This window comes from Chlorocebus sabaeus, chromosome 7 (genome assembly GCF_047675955.1).
Source record: "Chlorocebus sabaeus isolate Y175 chromosome 7, mChlSab1.0.hap1, whole genome shotgun sequence".
Classification (NCBI taxonomy): Eukaryota; Metazoa; Chordata; class Mammalia; order Primates; family Cercopithecidae; genus Chlorocebus; species Chlorocebus sabaeus.
Genome location: NC_132910.1, coordinates 129,710,552 through 129,730,098, shown reverse-complemented (window position 1 = coordinate 129,730,098; position 19,547 = coordinate 129,710,552). Strand labels below are relative to the sequence as shown.

Below are 19,547 nucleotides of genomic sequence, written 5' to 3'. Positions count from 1 at the left end.
CTCCAGATTTGTGAAGTTTTCTGTCATTATTTCTTTAAATAAGCTTCCTGTTATTTTGTTTTTCTGTTTATTTTTTGACTCTCATAATGCATCTTTGGTCACTTGATGGTGCCCCATACTTCCTATAGGCCTCCTTCACTTGTTTTTATTTATTTTTGTTGTATTTTTGTCCGTCTTACTAGGTAATCTCAAATGATCTGTTTCTGAGCTCACCGATTCTCTTTCTTCTGATTGACTAAACCTGCTGTTGAAGATGTCTATGAAATTTTTCAGCTCAATCATTGTGCCATTTTGCTCAAATATTTCTGTTTGATTCTTTTTTATGATTTTTTTTGTTGAATTTCTAATTTTGTTCACATATTGTTTTCCTGATTTTGTTTAGTAGTCTATTTGTGTTCTCTTGTAGCACACTGAGCTTCTTTAAGATGATTATTTTGAATTCGTTGAAAATTTTGAACTCATTGAATTCAATCAAATAAATATCCATTTCTTTTTGGATCAGCTTCTGATTCTTTATTTTATTCCCTTGGCAGTGTTATGTTATCTGGTTTTTCATGATCCTCATCACCATGCATTGGTGACTATGCATTTGAAGAATTAGGCACCTATTACAGTCTTTACAGACTGGCTATGGCAGGGAAAGTCCTTCACCAATCAACTGGTCCAGAGATTCTGGGCAGGTTGTCTAGTGGGATCCTCAGATGGGCCTGCTGCCCAAATCACTGGGCAGGCTTGGTGGCTGGGTAAGAAGGTGGGGTGACCCTGGTGCCTGGGTCCAAAGTATCCATAGTTATAGGTCTGATACTTAGGTCCACCATAGTGATACCGCAGCTAGGATATTCTCAGGTGGGTGTGGATCCTCAGTGTCTAGTCTGGCACTCTTATCTACTGAGATATACCTGTGCATTGGGTCCTTGGAGGCAGGCCTGGAGCTTATGTCTATAGGAGCAGCCGGAAGCATGGGTTGATAGGGGCTAGACTGGTACCAGGGTGGACCTGGAGTTTGAGATGTAGGGGAAAGTCTAAAGCCAGGGTGTATGGGTGAAGTTCTGGAGTCTGACTTTAGTGGGGAAAGCCTAGAGTCTGGGCCTGTGGGGACCAACCTGGTGCCAAAATGGGCCTGACTCCTGAGACTATAAGGCTGACATGAAGGCTGAACTGTGAGGGCTGGCTTGGCATTGGGACAGACCTAAAAGCTGGATAATTGGGTTCTGGCCTGGAGCCTGGAGCTGTGGGGTTGGCCTGATATTGGAGTAGGCCTGGAGGTTCAGTCCATAGATACCAGACTGGAACTTGGGGCAGTAGGAGTTGGTTCGGTTGAGTTTCACTGAAGTGGCCCAGTGCTGGGGTTCACAGCAAAGTTGGGTGCTCACTTCACACTCTTCCCTCCATGCAAGGAAGGAAGGAGTTCTCGACTGTCCTTCTATTTATTTAGGGTATATGGATTATTAGATTACATATTTTATAGTTTTGCATTTTTCAATGTATTTTATCATCTACATAAATTCTATGATATGTGAAATTTTCTAGGTCTCTTAGTCTTACTTATTTTTTTCACAGGAATGTTCACTGTCATTAAAGTCATTTTCTATTAGTCATTCCAGGAAAAATATAGTGAAAATGCTCAATCCATTTAAAAAATTAGTGCTTAAAATAATATACTATCAGGAAACTGGCTGTTTATGCCTGTTTATGTGCAATCTACAACTTCTTATCCAGATTCACCTACAATGTTAATATTTTCACTGGAATCTGCATGCAGATGCATAGTAGCAGTGTTTTTATTTTAATATGAAATTTTTGATTAAAATAATTGTAATTATTATAGCATATATTTGGGTATGTTGAAATCAAGTTTAAAGATCTAGTCCTTTAAAATAAAGATGTATTGATACAAACGTTAGGGAACATAACATGAAAACATGACAGAGAAAACATGAAGTAGGGAGAATGCATTTTCCTAGGGCTTACAATATTTCTCACAAAAGATTTACTAAAATTTTGTAATTTGAGCCAAAAAGAGTGATCCTGGATGAGCACACTTATAGAGCCAAGAAACAAGAGATTCCTCACTTTGAAGCCTTTAAAACTTTGATTGAGTATAACCCATCAAACTCATTCATGAATATCTAAAATTCAAACACTTTCTCTGTTTTTTGTGAGCCAGAGTTACATAATCAAGAGTTAGGATACTGAAAATCTAACAAATTTTATTTTATATTTTTATCAACATCACATTTTTAGTGAGTTATTTATTTATTTTTCAAATAGGTATTAAACAGCTATTCTTTACTAGGGACTACTCTAAGCTTTGGAAATGGAACAATAGCTGAACCAGATAAAGTAACTTCAGTAACTTACATTCCAGTAGTGGAAGTAGATAATAAATGAATGATAAAAAAAATACATAGTGTGTCAGATAATTTTTAAAATACTGAAAAGATTTTAAGAAATAATGCATTGGGGACAGAGTGTGCTGGAGAATTAACGAAGGCTTTCCCCATGTTGGGACAGTTAGCTAGGACATATGCAATGGTCATTTAATGGAAAAATTTTTCAGACAAAATTATGTTTAAAGATTCTGAGGTAAAGCTGTACTTAGTCTAACTGGAGAAGGGCAAAAGGGTTAGGTAATTGAATCAGGCAAAAATGTGAGAATGACCGAAAATGGAGTCTGAAAATTAATGTAGGAACAGCAGCTTTTGGCTTTTGAAAGGTATATTAGTCATGGAAAAAATATTGATTTTATTTTATTGAGACAAAAATCCATTAGAAATTCTAGGTTAAAGAAATGATCTTCATTACCTCTAAATTATTCAATCTAGTTTCATATTAAGGAAAGATTTCCTGGGATGAAGGAAGTGGTGCTGATAATGGCGGAAATAGGATGTATTTGTTTTCATGCTGCTAATAAAGCCATACCCGAAACAGGGAACAAAAAGAGGTTTAATTGGACTTACAGTTTCACATGGCTGGGGAGGCCTCAGAATCATGACACAAGGTGAAAGGCACTTTTTACATGGCAGTGGCAAGAGAAACCTGAGGAGGAACTAAAAGCAGAAAACCCTGATAAACCCCTCAGATCTCAGGAGGCTTATTCGCTATCATGGGAATTGCCCAGGAAAGACCAGCTCCCATGATTCAATTACCTCCCCCTGGGTCCCTGCCACAACATGTAGGAATTCTGGGAGATACAATTCAAGTTGAGATTTGGGTGGGGACACATCCAAACCATATGATAGGACATCATTTAAAAGACTATTGCAGGTATTCAGTTGAGAGCTAGCATTGATGGATGGTAACAGTGCACGTATTGGTAAATAGTTAGATTTGGAATCTATTTATGAGGATGAATCCACAGTACTTGATAATGTATTGTATATGGGTGGGGTTTATTGGAAGAGAACGAAGACAACTCTAAGGTTCTGTGTTGCAACTGATGAGTAGAAGGTATATCATTAACTGAGACATGAAAACATGCAAGAGAAAAATTTTGCTTTTTTATATTACAAACTCATAGATGACTATCAGAAATCTAAATTGAGATGCTGAATGGACAGCTGTATTTATAATTCTGAGATCCATGAAAGATTCTACAACCACACACACATATACACACACACGCACACAAATGCACAGAAAGAGAGAGAGGAAAAATTATCTAATGAGAAGTTTATATTCTGGATAACTTAACTCTAACCTAAGAATTTAAGAAAAACTTTGAGCAACAGAAAGATGAAGCTAAAAGGAAAATGAAATAAAAGTAAAATCAATATATTTGACTACTGGACAATCATCATGTATGTTCCACCCTACTTTTGGAATACATATGCTTCCTCTAACCCTGTCCAAATGGATGTTTATAGTTTTTTTTAAAGAAATTGAGTATCTTCCGCAATGACTGTGCATACTTACACTGTGAGATCTCTCTTAAAAATAGAGCACTTAAAACCAGAACACACTTCAATATCAGCATTCAGCATTTTTTTTCTGTTCTCACATGTGAATGGTTTTTCTAAACACCAAATTGTTTGTTGGATGCCATTAGACACTAACATTTTGGAAGCCTTGATCCATTCTATTAAAAACTTTAGGCCATTCACCTATTTTTTTATTTGACTGTGACCTTCCTGCTGTCCCTCCATCCTTACGCAGGAACTTTATGATCAGCTTTTTCTAATGTTTAAATAGTCCTGAAATTAGTTGGTGGCATATTTTAATATGGGTCTTTTACATTTATTGTCTCGGGCATGTGGTTAAGGTTGCCATTTTAATGATTAGAATTTTCTTCATAGCTGTCTTTGTTTGTGCTGCTATAGCACAATACCAGAGTCTGGGTAATTTATAAAGAAAAGAAATTTATTTCTCACCATTTTAGAGGTGGGGAGGTTCAGGATAAACCTTCCAGCAGGTTAGTTTTCTAATGAGGATCCAGTCTCTACTTCCAAGATGACACCTTGAGTATCATCCAGAATGGAGGTGGAGGAACACCGTTCTCACATGGCAGAAGGTAAAATGGCAAAAAGGGACATTCTCTTCTGTCAAGTCCTTTGATTAGGTGACCTAATCCTATTCATGATGGGGGTGCCCTCATGGTTCAATCGTTTCAAAATGCCATATCTCTCAATGCTGTTGCATTGGTGATTAAGTTTCAACATAAATTTTGCAGGGGACAAAAACATTCAAACCATAGAAATTGCTGGGAAACTATATATTTATATGTAACCAAGAAATAGAAAAATATAGAGTCAAGGAGTTTAACACAGGGTAGTCATTGCAATATACAGTTAATTGCTCTTTCTGAATAGGGTCATTACAGTATATTCATTCTCACATGCTGTTCTTGTAATGTGATGTCGATACTTTTATTATTGAGTAGAAGCATCCATTCCTCTTGAACTTCATTAAATTATTGTGTCTGCTTCTCTCAGTAGCAAATGCCAAGAGTAAAGCTATTTGTCTTTTAAATCCCAGTATAAAAACGTTATGAACTTCTGCTTTGTTCCTTTTGAGATGCTTTCTCTGGAATGCAGCCATCATGCTGGGAGGGAGACATGAACATACATGAAGAGGTCTTATGAAGCCATTCCAAATAGCAGACCTAGCTGAGGTCTCAGCCTACAGCCTGTATCCACCACCAGGTACATGAGAGAGCAAGCTTTCATGTTATAACAGCCTCCCCCTGTTTAGTTTTATAAAAGAAGTCATAATAATGTATTTTGATTCATCATTGAATATTATCATAATGAGAATAACTACTGACTGCTAATTTAATGTTAAAAATCCATCCACTTATTGGTTTGGTAGCAAAAAGGAACCAGTGAAGATTTTAAACCTTTTTCTAGCAAAAAAAAAAAAAAAAAAAAAGAATTATTTAATAATATTTAAAATTGGTTACTCCAAAAATATATGTATAACCATTTTTATTTAGAATGACACATTTATACCAAAGGAATTCTCCATTTTTTCAACCTTCAGCACTATTGCTTTTTAAAATATACACCTCTAGTACTCTAATATAAATTAAAATAATATTTAAAAATTATGAACTGTGTTCTTTAATTTGAACAGTTTATTTATTATGGAAAGTATAATTTGCAATAAGTCAGAGAAGATTTGGGGTCCTCAAAGTCCTAGCTTTTTTAGATAAATACAAATTTTCCAACTATCAATTGTGATCTTCAATTACAGTCATCAAATAATACTGTAAATACTCATATTCTAGCACGAGATCGTTTCCAGTTTGTTCATAAAACTGGTGCCTTCCTACATGAAATCATTATACCTTTTTCTTTTAGGCAAAAGATGCTTATAGTATGATTTACATAAGGTCAGAGCCATCTTTACTGGTCTTTTCTAAGTTCTTTTTCATAAGTTATCTTCCTATGCTGGCAAAAATTTCAACTTTCTAAAAGTTCTTATAAAACCACTAATTATACAAGAGTGAAATGCTTATGATAAAATACAGAGAAAATAGAACTAGGTTTATTTTATTACCTCTCCATTGAAAATAACATGTGCTTGGTACATAAAGGTGTGGGAGAAAACCAAGATTATCTTCAGAAAGGGTAGAATGAGGTAGAAAGAGAACACTGCACATTCCAAAAGAGTGCAATATCTGCCTTTGTAGAATATTGAGTTTCCATCAACTCGTTCCATAATTGGCTACAAGGATTATGCAGTTTGGTTAATTAAAAACACTGATAAAACACCAACACGAATTTCTATATGATTTTATTAAAGGAAAACAATATGTTACTGCAGGAGAAAGAAAACACCAGCAATTATCAGGGCTTTGAGAGACTTATAGAAACAGCATCCTAAAGTGTATGCTTTGTCTGGAGTATGGTAATATAATACATATGAGAAATCTTGTTTGTAGAACTCCCACAAAAGTTTTCAGTGGGGTCTTTTATGTCTCTCAAGTCAGGGAGTCAAGCCTGTTTAACAGATTACAGCAGGTAAAAGCCAACAACAAACAAAGTCATTAGGGAAGGGTAAACTTTAAAGAACACATTAGAAATTATTATTTGGCTGACTCATCCTTATTTTGTCAAGAATCAGTATTAGATACAGTCAGCACTATATGTGAGCATATAGCTTTTCTAGGTCTGCTACAAATAACTTGATTTTATACACTGTTGCATAGCAGGCACTCAATAAATATTTGCTAAATGCGTGAAATAGTGTAGAGTCTCACCAAGCAGAAACTATAGCTCCAATAGGTAAAATACATGCATTGAGGCAAGTTATATCAGATTATTAAAAGTATGAATTAAAACTGAATGAAATAAGTTCAATTCAAACTTGGATATCAGCAGTAATAATTACCATCAAAATAAGGGAGGTCAATTTATTCATTAGTCATGCAGTCAATCAAGAAATATTTGTTGATAGTCAACTACATGCCACACATAGCACTCCTTATTACTATTATTATTATTATTTTATTTTTATTTACTTATTTATTTATTTGTATTTGAGATGGAGTCTTGCTCTGTCGCCAGGCTGGAGTGCAGTGGCGTGATCTCGGCTCACTGCGACTTCCGCCTCCCGGGTTCAAGCGATTTTTCTGCCTCAGACTCCCGAGAAGCTGGGACTACGGGTGCGCGTCACCATGCCTGGCTAATTTTTTTTTTTTTATTTTTAGTAGAGACGAGGTTTCACCATGTTGGCCAGGATGGTCTCAATCTCTTGACCTTGTGATCCGCCCACCTCGGCCTCCCAAAATGCTGGGATTACAGGCGTGAGCCACCATGCCCGGACAGTTCTCCTTATTATTTTAAAAATATATTTAACCTCCTCTTTATTATTTGTAAAACATATTTAGGTAGGTTGTTTAGTAGAATCCAAAACCCTTATATATATCAAGAAGCAGCCTGTAATCAGGTTTCTTGAAACAACTTTGCATTAATCTATAAAAACCAATCCATTGCTTCAAGTGTATTTTATTTGGATGTCAATAAGAAACATCCCAAGAGAAGAATGTCGGTCACTGGGAAGCAAACTTTGAAGAATTAAAATGGCCATAGAAATATAGCCACAGGCCATGGTGACAGTGCTATCCTACTGCTGTCATAACCATTTGAGTGGCTCAGTACAAATTAGGGCGGCCAAGGTTTTCTGGATCCACAAACGATCTCTAGCTGCGTCTCAGAGAATGCAGAAGGTAGCCAAATGATAAGTTAACTGAACTAATAAACATTTTCTGTAGCAGGGCTCACAGGTAAATCAGCATAGGCCATTGCACGGACTGTTACTAAGGGACTTAGTAGAGAATGGGATAGAAGAGAAGACATCTACAATGCTTTGCTTCACTTTGTGGCCATGGATTGCATTTATTATGAAAAAATAGTAAATATGTTAAAATGATTTAGATCTAAATTTCAACGATATCCAAAATTTAACATCTATTACTCACGCAAAATGTTTTGTGAACACGATATTTTAGAAATATTGGTATTTCAACTGTGGTACTCTGATGGTTGCAACTTGTCTTATTAAAATGTTCTAATTATGGAAATTTGAAGAACTGAGTATGATTTTATGATGTTTTAGTTTGCTTTTTTATATGTAATATCATAATATTCAATCAAAACACAATAAATGAGCTCAAAATTATTAACAAGTAAGACGTGTAGTCAGGTTATAGCAAGAATAACGAAAAGCAAATTTTTTTAGCCTGCCTGTCTCTACTATCAGAAAAAACACAAAATCAAAGGTGATAAAATTTATTATGTGCACAACTGACCATATACTGGACTGAGAACACGACACTACCCTGTAATAATTTCCTTCCATTTCTCCTACCCCACAAGCAAGAGGAAAAAAATAAGAACTTTATTATCTTATATAAAAAATGGGATCCAATTAAAAATACACATTATATCTAAAGGTCTGTTATTATGGGTAGTTTAAACATGAGGTTAGCTATATTTATAAATTGTCCGTATAAATCATAAATAATGAAAAATACTAATTTAATATCACAACAGAAAAGTGTTCTGTTTTATTAATTGGTATTTTTTGCTTATGTCTTTACCATCAAATGAATGTGTTCTCAAGCATTTGGTTATAAGGTATTTAATATGACAATATGACTTTTGATTTCTGATAATGGATTTGTGCATTGTCTTCTTTATTTTAATTAAAGATAGAAAATTGTATTAGAATCATGGGCCCTGTATTGACTTAATATCTTTACTCTCTAGTTCACCTTGATAATTCATTTGTTATTGTAACTCATAGAAAATAGAAAACAATATGCATCACTCTTTTCCCAGCTTTTGTTTTCAAAAGGGGAAAATTATATAAACCTTAGAAAGCTCCTGAACAGTACAATCCTATGAGCTTTGTTACAATGTCACTGATGGAACCTGAAAGGTATTTTGCAAAGTATTGCTGATGTACATTAAATATTATTAGTAATCTACTCCATATGATGAAATTGTATTTCTACCCCATACGACATGCCTATTTTTTTTTTTTAGAATGACTATTTTGTTTCTTACTTATGACTATCTTCCTAAACATGTATGACTTAAAAGGGGAAGAGAATAAAAATAAGAATTTAAGCGGTCCTGTGTTTTTCAGAAGACTATATTTTTATGGCCATTTAGAGCTCTTTAACTACTTGTTTTTTGCTCTCCTTGCCAGTTTTTTCCCCAAGCCACAGATGTCAGTTCCTACTCATCTGCTGCTCTGTTTCTTGCGGACACCCTGCAGCTTGCGTGGGTTGTATTCCAGCCCAAATTTGAGCATTTGAGTAAGATGGGAATTTTACAATCTGTTGTCTTTCCTTTAACTTCTCTTTACCTCCTTGCCACACCTTTGTATACTTTTGTAAACAAAAGTGGTTTGTATTTTTTTATCTTAATATTTTAATGTTGGGCAATTGACATATGCATAGGTCTTGGTTTTGCTTTTGAAAATTCTCAAAATACAAAGCAATTCCCTTTTCAACAATAATTTATAACAGGAAATTGTATATTTTGAAGATCTTGAAATGGTAGTCAATTATGTAGATATTTAAAGCAACAGACAGCATGATTCTGTAAAAGCAACATAAATGTCATATTACAATATATTTTAGTGACATTTGGTTCATAACAGTCAATTAATATTAATTTCCAAATATTTTAATATAATTTAGATATTTGTTTTTATAAACAACAACCTAACAACAGTCAACATTTTTCAATACATTAAATAGTTGGTAATCTTTTGTAATATTTTATAAACATTTACTTCTGACAAAAAAAATAAATGATTTGAAATTATCCTCAATCAGTAGCCTCTCTCAGTAGCATTTTAATGTTTACAAGAATCTATGATCGTTTCTTTGTATTTTCAGTCTTTCATCTTTAGTGGCATTACAACTCAACAGTTTAAGCTATCCAGTATATTCAAGCTCACTCACGCCTTACTTTTAGGAACATATAATTAATTATTATGAGAGCCAAGGTTTAACACTTTACTGTACACATAAATTACCTGAAAACTTCTTTAGTACCCATTTTCGGTCTCCACTAGCAGAAATGGGATATATCTAGAAATGTTTAAATAATTTGCACATTTGGTAATTTTGATACCAGGGCTCTTTTTGCCCACATTTTAGGAACTCTATACAAGAGAACAGGTGATTAATTGCAACATGAAGTATTTTCCTATCCACGAGCGTTTTTATTTTACTGTATTATTTTAAGCAAAGGGATTTAGACATTTATTAATGGATTGAGAACAAACACAATGAGAAAAATGAAAGAGATTATGTTTTCCCGGAAAATCCTTAAATGTTATCATATTAGTGCTTTTACATCATTTCAATACACTATGACAGCATTATCTGCAAAATTATTTTAGACAAAAATATTAATGACTTGCTGTTCTGTGAGTCAAAACAATTTACAAGCAGATGTTGAAGTCAGACTACCTAGTGTCAAACTCAAGCTCCTCAGTGTACTCAGTGATATAAACTGTGTTCTAGTTAACAAATTTACAAAATTACTTGAAAATATTGTCAGCACTTCATAAAGTTATCATGAAGATGAAATGAGTGATAACATCTACAACATTCAGGAGTGTCTCATATATCACATGTGCTTGTTAAATGTTAATTCTGATTACCTGTTATTTTGGTGATTAAGTCAATTATTACTTAATATTATTTTTATTTTAACTATAAATAACATACAATAAAGTATGTTGATATATTTGGGCTAGTCAACTCTTCTAGTAAAGATTTACAGAAAAGGTGCCTCCTTTTTAATGGATTAATGAAGATGCTCTTCGATTTTTGTAAGAGAATTTACCTTTGCTATTTTTGCAAATCCCAAGGAATATGTAGAAATAGAACAATAACATATTATTGGGAGATAAACAGTCTGAAAGTTCCCTGCCCACATTTTGACTCACAAGAACTTTTAGGAAATGAATCATGGAATAGATATATACAAAATTAGATATCTCATTAAATTCCTGCTATGCTTTAATGGCTTTGAAAGTTTAAAGATGTTGTATATAATTAGAAAATTAAAATGTATTGTGACTTAATTCCATGCAATTATTTTACCTCAAAGCTTTGTCAAATCATATTGTTTCTATTGCATATTTACCTCAAATGATGACTTCTTAACTTAATTCATAGCAAGTTTCAATATGTATAATTTAAAATCATTTAAGCATCTGTCTTCAGCAATATCTCTGAAATCTTGATATTCTACAGTCTTTGGTACAGACAGCTGAAAAAATGAATAGTCCATGTGGACCATTTCAGTTTTCTGGTCACTGCTCTATCATGTATAGTCCCCAGGACTCCTGTGCCTCCTTTATTTTGTTTCTGGCAGCCTTGTGTAAATTGCAGTGTTCCTATTCTCATCTGCTCATTCCTTTACTCTCATAACAATCCCATTTTGTATTGGAAATTGGCCTTCTCTGAGGCTTAAATATTGTTTTATGTTCTTTAGGGTTTCTATATTCTAAATGAAAACTAAGATTTATGATGCCCTGGAGAGACCACTAGGTTTCAGTCCTTCAAAGAAAAATGCTGCATTAAAGACAGTGTTAGTAACCCTGCAGTGTATCAGAGCATTTTAGGACATATTAGCTATCCTAGAAAGAGAGATAACAGCACGCCTGGTTACGGAGCTGACAATTATTGTATGTGCTAATGTGATATTATGAATATTTACAACGTTTCTTAAATTACTCTTTTTCTAATACAGTGATCAACACTGGACCTTCCCCAGAAATAACTCCTACCCTGTCATCAGCTCTTCACCTATTCTCCGTATATCACCATGCAGAAAGTGAGGAATAACCTCAAGGTAATTCATCTGTCGTCTTGCAAAAGAAGAATCTGTCTTTTAGGATAAATGAGAGACATTAATAAATTCCACAGGATGCCATATAAGTTGCATTCTCATCCAAAGCAGAAACAACCATTATTTCTAAGGTTTATCTTCAAAGGATTATTTTTATATTATTTTCCTGAACTCCAACTAGAATAGTGAATGAAACAGCCCACCATTAATCTACCTATCATTTTAATCACTGTCATTTTAACCCCATGGATATTCCAATTTCCATTTTCTATTGATTTTCCTCCTTCTAAGACTTAAAGCAGATGATCTTAGAGTTAAGGAGGGTCGGCCTTAGGAAATACCATTCATAAGATGGGTTGTTTTTGAGATATTATAAATATTTCCTTCCAAGTCTGTGTACTCCTGTCACTCTACAAAAATTATTTGGCAAGAGTTAGAAATGACCTTCAAATCATTAGTGTGTTTTTATTTCTATATCTCACTTTGGATCAGAATCAATGTATTTAGTTAATTAAGTTCTCCCTCTTCAAACTGTTGCTTCCTTGGCTTCTGCCACGCTACTTTTCCGCTGTTGGTTGCTCATCCTTATATTTTATTTACGGAAAGTTTTTAACCACTTCATGCCAAAATAAATAATCTTGTGTCTAACACAGAGGCCCTCAACCCCAGGTCACAGACTAGTACCAATCTGCCGCCTGTTAGGAACCTGGCATACAGCAGGAGGTGAGTGATGGGCAAGCATTACCGCCTGTGCGTGGCCTCCCATCAGATCAGCAGCTGCAGTAGGTTCTCACAGGAGCACAAACCTTATCGTGAACTGCGCATTCAGCGGATGTAGGCTGCATGCTCCTTATGAGAATCTAATGCCTGAACAGTTTCAACCCCAAATCATCCCACCACACCCCATCCCTGGAAAAAATTGTCTTCCACGAAATTGGTCCCAGTGACAAAAATGTTGGGGAGTGCTGGTGTGACAGATTCCTGTGATCTCAATCTCCTTGCTAGTGATTAGTAAAAGGATGCCCATGGTGCCTAATTATGCCCTCTGGAACCCAAGAGAGAGCCTCTTGGTCAGCTTCTGGGAAAGGTTTTCTCTGATAATGCAGACAGTTGCTAGAGGAAAACACGTCTCTTCTCTGGGTATCATCCTGTGTTCACACAGCGTTATTACTGCTATGGTCATCTCATGATCATGAGGGAAGGTAATACCAAGAGGTGGCGATGCCAGCATAGAAAGGGCCCAGTTCCTTGAAGATGTTGCTAAGCAACCGAACTAACCAACCTTGAATTGTTCCTATTTCCTACTTGCTTATTATCTCTAACTCACATATAAGTCTAGCATTTCAGTGGAAAACATTCTAAATCATTCACCTGGATTTGGGGTTAATCTTTACCAAGTAAAGAATCAAAAAATCATTTCCTTAGGAATGGGCAATGTCTGGCTAATGTCAAGGCCCCGTGTGAGGTGTGGTGTTCCCCGTTTCTGATCAGACGCCTGGCAGCACTCACAGAGGACACCGGCAGTTAGATTACTTTTTTCCTGAGATACATTCTGAAGTATTTTAGAAATAATCTGTAGTGTAATGTTGGAGTAGTAGAGAGTCAAAATGTAGTCATCAGATTGTAGTACCATTGATGTCAAGTACAGGGCAGTAGAAATAATTGAAGAAGAAATATAAGCAGAAGGGTTTTTTTTTTGAGATGGAATCTTCCTCTGTTGCCCAGGCTGGAGTGCAGTGGTGTGATCTCAGCTCACTGCAACTTCCGCCTCCCAGGTTCAATGATTCCCCTGCCTCAGCTCCCCAAATAGCTGGGATTACAGGTGCCCACCACCATGCCCAGGAAATTTTTTGCATTTTAGTAGAGATGGGGTTTCACCATGTTGTCCAGGATGGTCTCGATCTCCTGACATTGTGATCCGCCCACCTCAGCCTCCCAAAGTGCTAGAATTACAGGTGTGAGCCACCGGGCCCAGCTAGAAGGTTATGTTGAAAGAGTATTTAGTGGTTGACATTTTGGTGGTATCAATGTCCATGATATAACGATATTATTATATAACTGAAGTAGAATGGGAAAAAAATTTGCATAATAGTTTGAGGAGTAGAGAGAATAAGTTGCCACAGAGATCTTAAGTTTCCTGACACCTTGTATAAGAAAGTCAGCGAGTCAAGTGCTAAAGTCACCATTTCCAAAGAGAAGTGTCGATAATTTTTAAAAAACCATTTATTTAAAAGCCTTTATTGAGCATTTGCTATGTGTTAAGTGCTGCGCTTTACTGCTAGATGCCAGCATTAAAGAAAAATGAAAAAGAAACATATAACTTATGCACTCATGGGATTAATAGTCTAACAGGGGCTACAAATATGAATTGAAAAATTTTATAGTACAGAGGAAAAGACACATATTTTAATGAAGGTGTCAGGTGAAAGGATCTGACATAAACCAAGGAGTCAAGGAGATTTTTCAAAGGAAGAAATACTTTCCCTGAGAATGAAGGATGAAAATTAATAAGATATACATTAAAAAAAAAAGAGTTTGAAATTTAGCAGGAACAAAATTATGACCAAAAGATATGTGTAAGAATGTAATATAACATAATTTATTTAAAAAGATAAGGTGTCCTGTTTGAAATATAAGAGGAAGAAAAAAGTGTACTAAATTTGTAGAGTTGAGGAGACTGTCAGTAGTTGAATATACAAAACATTAAAAGTCATGTAGGATTTGGTTTCAATATTTATAGAATTTTGCAAGCTGGTCAAGTGTGTTAAACAAGAAAGTAACATGGTAATGTAAGTTTTTAAACATTAAATTGGCCGGGCTTGGTGGCTCACGCCTGTAATCCCAGCACTTTGGGAGGCCGAGGTGGGTGGATCACGAGGTCAGGAGATGGAGACCATCCTGGCTAACACGATGAAATCCCGTCTCTACTGAAAGTACAAAAACAAAGTTAGCCGGGCATGGTGGCGGGTGCCTGTAGTCCCAGCTACTGGGAGGCTGAGGCTGGAGAATCGCTTGAGCCCAGGAGGCAGAGGTTGCAATGAGCCGAGATTGTGCCACTGCACCGAAGCCTGGGCAACAGAGCCAGAATCTGTCTCAAAAAAAAAAAAAAAAAAAGCAAATTAAAAAACCTAACCCAACCCAACTATGTGCCATTTAGAAGAAACACATCAGATTCAAATTCAATGAAATATAGGTTGAAAGATTTAAACTTAAAATGTGATGCAAATATTAGTTAAAAATGCAAGAGTTGTTGCATCTTTATTTAATTAAGTGGAAGCTAGTAAAAGAAAAATTACGGCCGGGCGCGGTGGCTCACACCTGTAATCCCAGCACTTCGGGAGGCCCAGACGGGCAGATCAAAAGGTCAGGAGATCAAGACCATCCTGGCTAACCCGGTGAAAACCCGTCTCTACTAAAAAATACAAAAAACTAGCCGGGCGTGGTGGCGGCGCCTGTAGTCCCAGCTGCTCGGGAGGCTGAGGCAGGAGAATGGCGGGAACCCGGGAGGCAGAGCTTGCAGTGAGCTGAGATCCGGCCACTGCACTCCAGCCTGGGCGACAGAGCCAGACTCCGTCTCAAAAAAAAAAAAAAGAAAAGAAAAGAAAAGAAAAAATTACTGGAGAAAAAGGGGAACATTATATAAAGATTCAAGGATGAACCCATCAGGAAGACATAAATATTGAGATATGTACATATGTAACAACAAAATTCCAATATACGAAACAAACACTGAAAGACCTGAAAGGAGAAACAGAAAAATTCACAAATACAGTTTGAGACTTCAACACTCTCCTCTCAGCAACCGATAAAACTACTAGACAAAAATCTACAAATATTTACAATATGTGAACAACACAGTCAACCAACAGGATCTAATCGACCTATATAGAGCATTCCTCTCAACAGAAGAATGAAGGTTTTGCTTTTTCAAGTATCCATGGAATATTCATCAATATAGACTGTAGCCTGGGACATACAAGAAACTTCAGAAAATTTTAAAAAACTGAAATCACACAGATAATATTATTTGACCATGAAGTAACAGAAAGACTATAGTAAAATATCTGAATATAAGGAAATCAAAATAATATGCTTGTGAATAACCCATGGGTCTATGAGAAGGCATAAAAGAAAATTTTATGTGTGTGTATGTATATGAATTAAATTAAAACTACCACATTTTAAAATATGCGTGATGTGTTTATGGAAGTATTGGGTTCATAGCATTAAATGCTTACAATAGAAATGATGAAAAGGTTCAAATCAGTGATGTATGCTCTCCCTTAAAATCCTAAAGAAAAAAGTGCAAAAACAAAAATCATACAGAAGGAAAAAAAAGTAAACACTACAGCAGGAATCAATGAAATTTTAAAAATAGCAATAAGGAAAACAAAACAAATATCTTGTTATTTTTAAAAAGCCAATAAAATTGACAAAGCTCTAGGAGGATAGACAAAAATAAAAACAGAGAAGACACAAATCATCAATATAAAGAATGAAAAGGGGAATTTCATTCATATCTTGTGGCCATTAAAAGAATTATAAAGGAGTACTGTTGCCATTTGTCTCATAGAAATAAAAATTATACTAAACCCTAAGCAAAAATACACATTGTAGCTTTAATCATAACAGTCTACACTGGAAACAATACAGATGTCATTTAATAGGTAGAGGATAAGTGGTAAACAAACCATCTTGTAGATGGTACATCCATCTTATAGAATAACTACACAGCAATTAAACAAAAACACAATGACACACCAGACAACTTGGGTAAATCTGAAAGAAAGAAACAATCTCAAAAGGTTACATACAGGTTGATTTCATGTACAGCATGTTTTGAAAAGCCAAAATTAATTAACAGTTGCCAGCAATTAGGGTGTGGTGGAGGGCAGGGGATGGTGCCTGAGACAGGTGGATATTAAAAAGGCAACAGGAGAGTCTTGTGGTGATGAAACTGTTCTGTATCTTGACTGTGGTAGTGGACACATGAACCTACACATGAGATAAAATTGAAATCCATACATGCAAACACAAATGAGTACAGGTAAAACTGAGGAAATTTTAATAATAATGTATTGTATCAATATGAATATCGTGGTTGTGAGTATAATACTGTAGTTTTGCTGGATGTTAACTATTAGGAGAAGCTGGGTTAAGGGCATATGGGATTTCTGTTTTATATGTTATAATTTCATGCAAGTCTATAATTAACTGAAAAAAATAACTACAAAAATAAATAACTAGTGTTCTAGACAACCATGGTTTACACCTTCCCCCATTAATATTTTAGAAGCGGAATTTAGTTATTAAAAATTTAACCTGTAAAATAATCCTAAATTCTGACTCAATACCTGTTTGGTCTTTATTGTTCATCATATTCCTTTATATTTCACAAACATGTTGTATTATTTTATGTATCTTTGGAGGCAAATAACAAAAACAAACTAATAAAACCTTAGGTAGCTTAAATAGTAAAGAAATGTGTTCGACATGAAGGGAAATTCAGTGATAGTGAACCCTCATTATTGACCAGATTTGGAGTTTAATGACATCATAAAAATTTACTTTCTTTTCTCTTAACCACATTTGGTAGATGGGATTTTGTGTCAATCTAGTTTCCCTTTTGGTAACAAGAGATATGCAGCTTTCTGGCATATCATATCCAGAAACAAATGTGTCCAGAGGAAACAGAGATCACAGATTATATATTCATGTAGCTCTTTCTTTATATTGAGCAAACTTTTCCTAGAAATTCACTCACACCTACTCTTGTTTTACCCCATTCTTATCTGCCTTCCTTTAATAACTCATTATCAATTTTTAAGTGTTCAAGCCTAAAAGAACTACTAGTAATGGAAATTAAATCATCAAAATTCTCTCTATCCAACTTGGGAGGGGAATGAAGTCAGATTCCCCTGAGAAGTATGATGAATTTTTCTAAGTCTTCTTAATGGCTTCCTGCTCACCAAGCATACAATATCATCACTCTAATGAATGAATGTGCTGTCTAGGAGCTGCATATCGTTTTACTTACTATTCCAGTTGTGGTAATTTTTACATGGACCATTTTATTTGTGTTCATAGAAATGTCTGATCTGTCACCAGTCTCAAATATTATTATCTTTATCTTTTTCCCCCTCCCTAAATTATGGTATGCTTGGTAGGGCTGACTCCAGAACTCCTAGAACTTCTGAAAATTCTAGGTGTTCTGTTTCACTAGGGATGTGAAAGAGGCCTTTGTTTCATCTCTACATTGGGGTAAATGAACCATTTCAGCAAAAGTTAGGCCATAGCAAAGCCCTGTCTCCAGGTGACTAGCTTACTTATTTGATTACTTACGTTTTCAAGCTGCAGCATGTAGAACTCTGATTAATGTTAAATATTTTTGTTGTTTTACAGTTTTTTTGAAGGCAAAAATCTCTATCCCTGCCTCAGTCTGTTCTTTACCACCTGCCCATTCAAAGTAGGTGGTTCACTTTCAGTTCAGATAAATACTTTCAGAAGCTGAAATAATTGTGTACGGATATTAAGAAGACCCATGGACTGAAAGATTTCTATTTTATATGGCACTACTCCTACCCTTATTCTCTTGCTGTCTTCTGTGGCTACAGACATTAGATTACCTCTCGAAAGGCATTCCTTTGCAGAGGCTGAAAGCTCTATTGTCAGCCTCTAAGACTTCATTATAGCTAGATTGGTCACATGACCTTTCTCTGTTAAGTTGTAAGCAGAAATCTCTGGCGATGCTCTCAGCCAAGCTGATGACAGAGACAGGCTGGATTGGCTTACAGGATTTTCCTCTTTGTGTCTCTGTACCTTTGGCCTTCCCTATTCTTTCTATCTGTGACACAGATTGAGGCTGGGAAGGGCTACAGTCACATTGCAATCATGAGGAAAACAACTACACGCTAAAGGAGAAAACAAGCAGACAAAGGGATCCAGAGTAGTGACAACAGCCTGGAATTCATTAGAAGTCAACTTGAATGACAAAAATAAAGCTTTATGTTATTAGACCATTGTGGTTGCATTATCCCTTTCTTATAACTACATGTACACAACTCGCTGAAGCAATCTGTAAATTAGAGAGCATTGATAGAGGTTTTCAGTATGTCATTATACAGTTTTAGCAGTACCTCATTGCATTAGTGCAAGTTGTGAGCCAACAGCTGGAGACTTACCCAGCAGGGTGATGATGAGAATGGAGATGATGATGACTGCAGTTAAGATGGTTATGACAGCTGCAATATCCACAAAGCTATTGACCACTTATTTTATATCAGATATTGTTCTAACTACTTCATAGGTATTATTGTCTTTATCTTTCCAAACAATCATTGTGACTTAAAACCATTCTGTCTCTATTTTACATGAGATGAAGCTGAGCTCAGAGTTAAATTATTTGCTCAAAATGACAGTAGGGGTGTGGCAGAGGTTGAATGTCATTCTGGGTTTGCCCAACTCCAGAGCTCAATATATTCATTCTTGCTAATTACAACTGCATTATGACTACTTGAAAACATTAGCAGATTTGACATTAGTGTGGCAACATTTCTCAATATGAACTTTTTTTTTTTTTTTTTTTTTTTCTTGAGACGAAGTCTCGCTCTGTCACCCAGGCTGGAGTGCAGTGGCCGGATCTCAGCTCACTGCAAGCTCCGCCTCCCAGGTTCATGCCATTCTCCTGCCTCAGCCTCCTGAGTAGCTGGGACTACAGGCGCCCGC

The 19,547-nt window shown here is 35.6% G+C and overlaps 1 long non-coding RNA gene across 1 annotated transcript in view; it reads left to right on the top strand.

The window, feature by feature from the left end:
- The window catches only part of LOC119622303 (uncharacterized), a 35,169-nt gene extending 23,278 nt beyond the window's left edge, over nucleotides 1-11,891 (top strand). The window contains exon 4 of the long non-coding RNA XR_012093572.1: nucleotides 11,724-11,891. This is a non-coding gene — a long non-coding RNA (uncharacterized lncRNA). The remainder of the gene's footprint in view (nucleotides 1-11,723) is intronic.
- The last annotated feature ends 7,656 nt before the right edge of the window (nucleotides 11,892-19,547 follow it).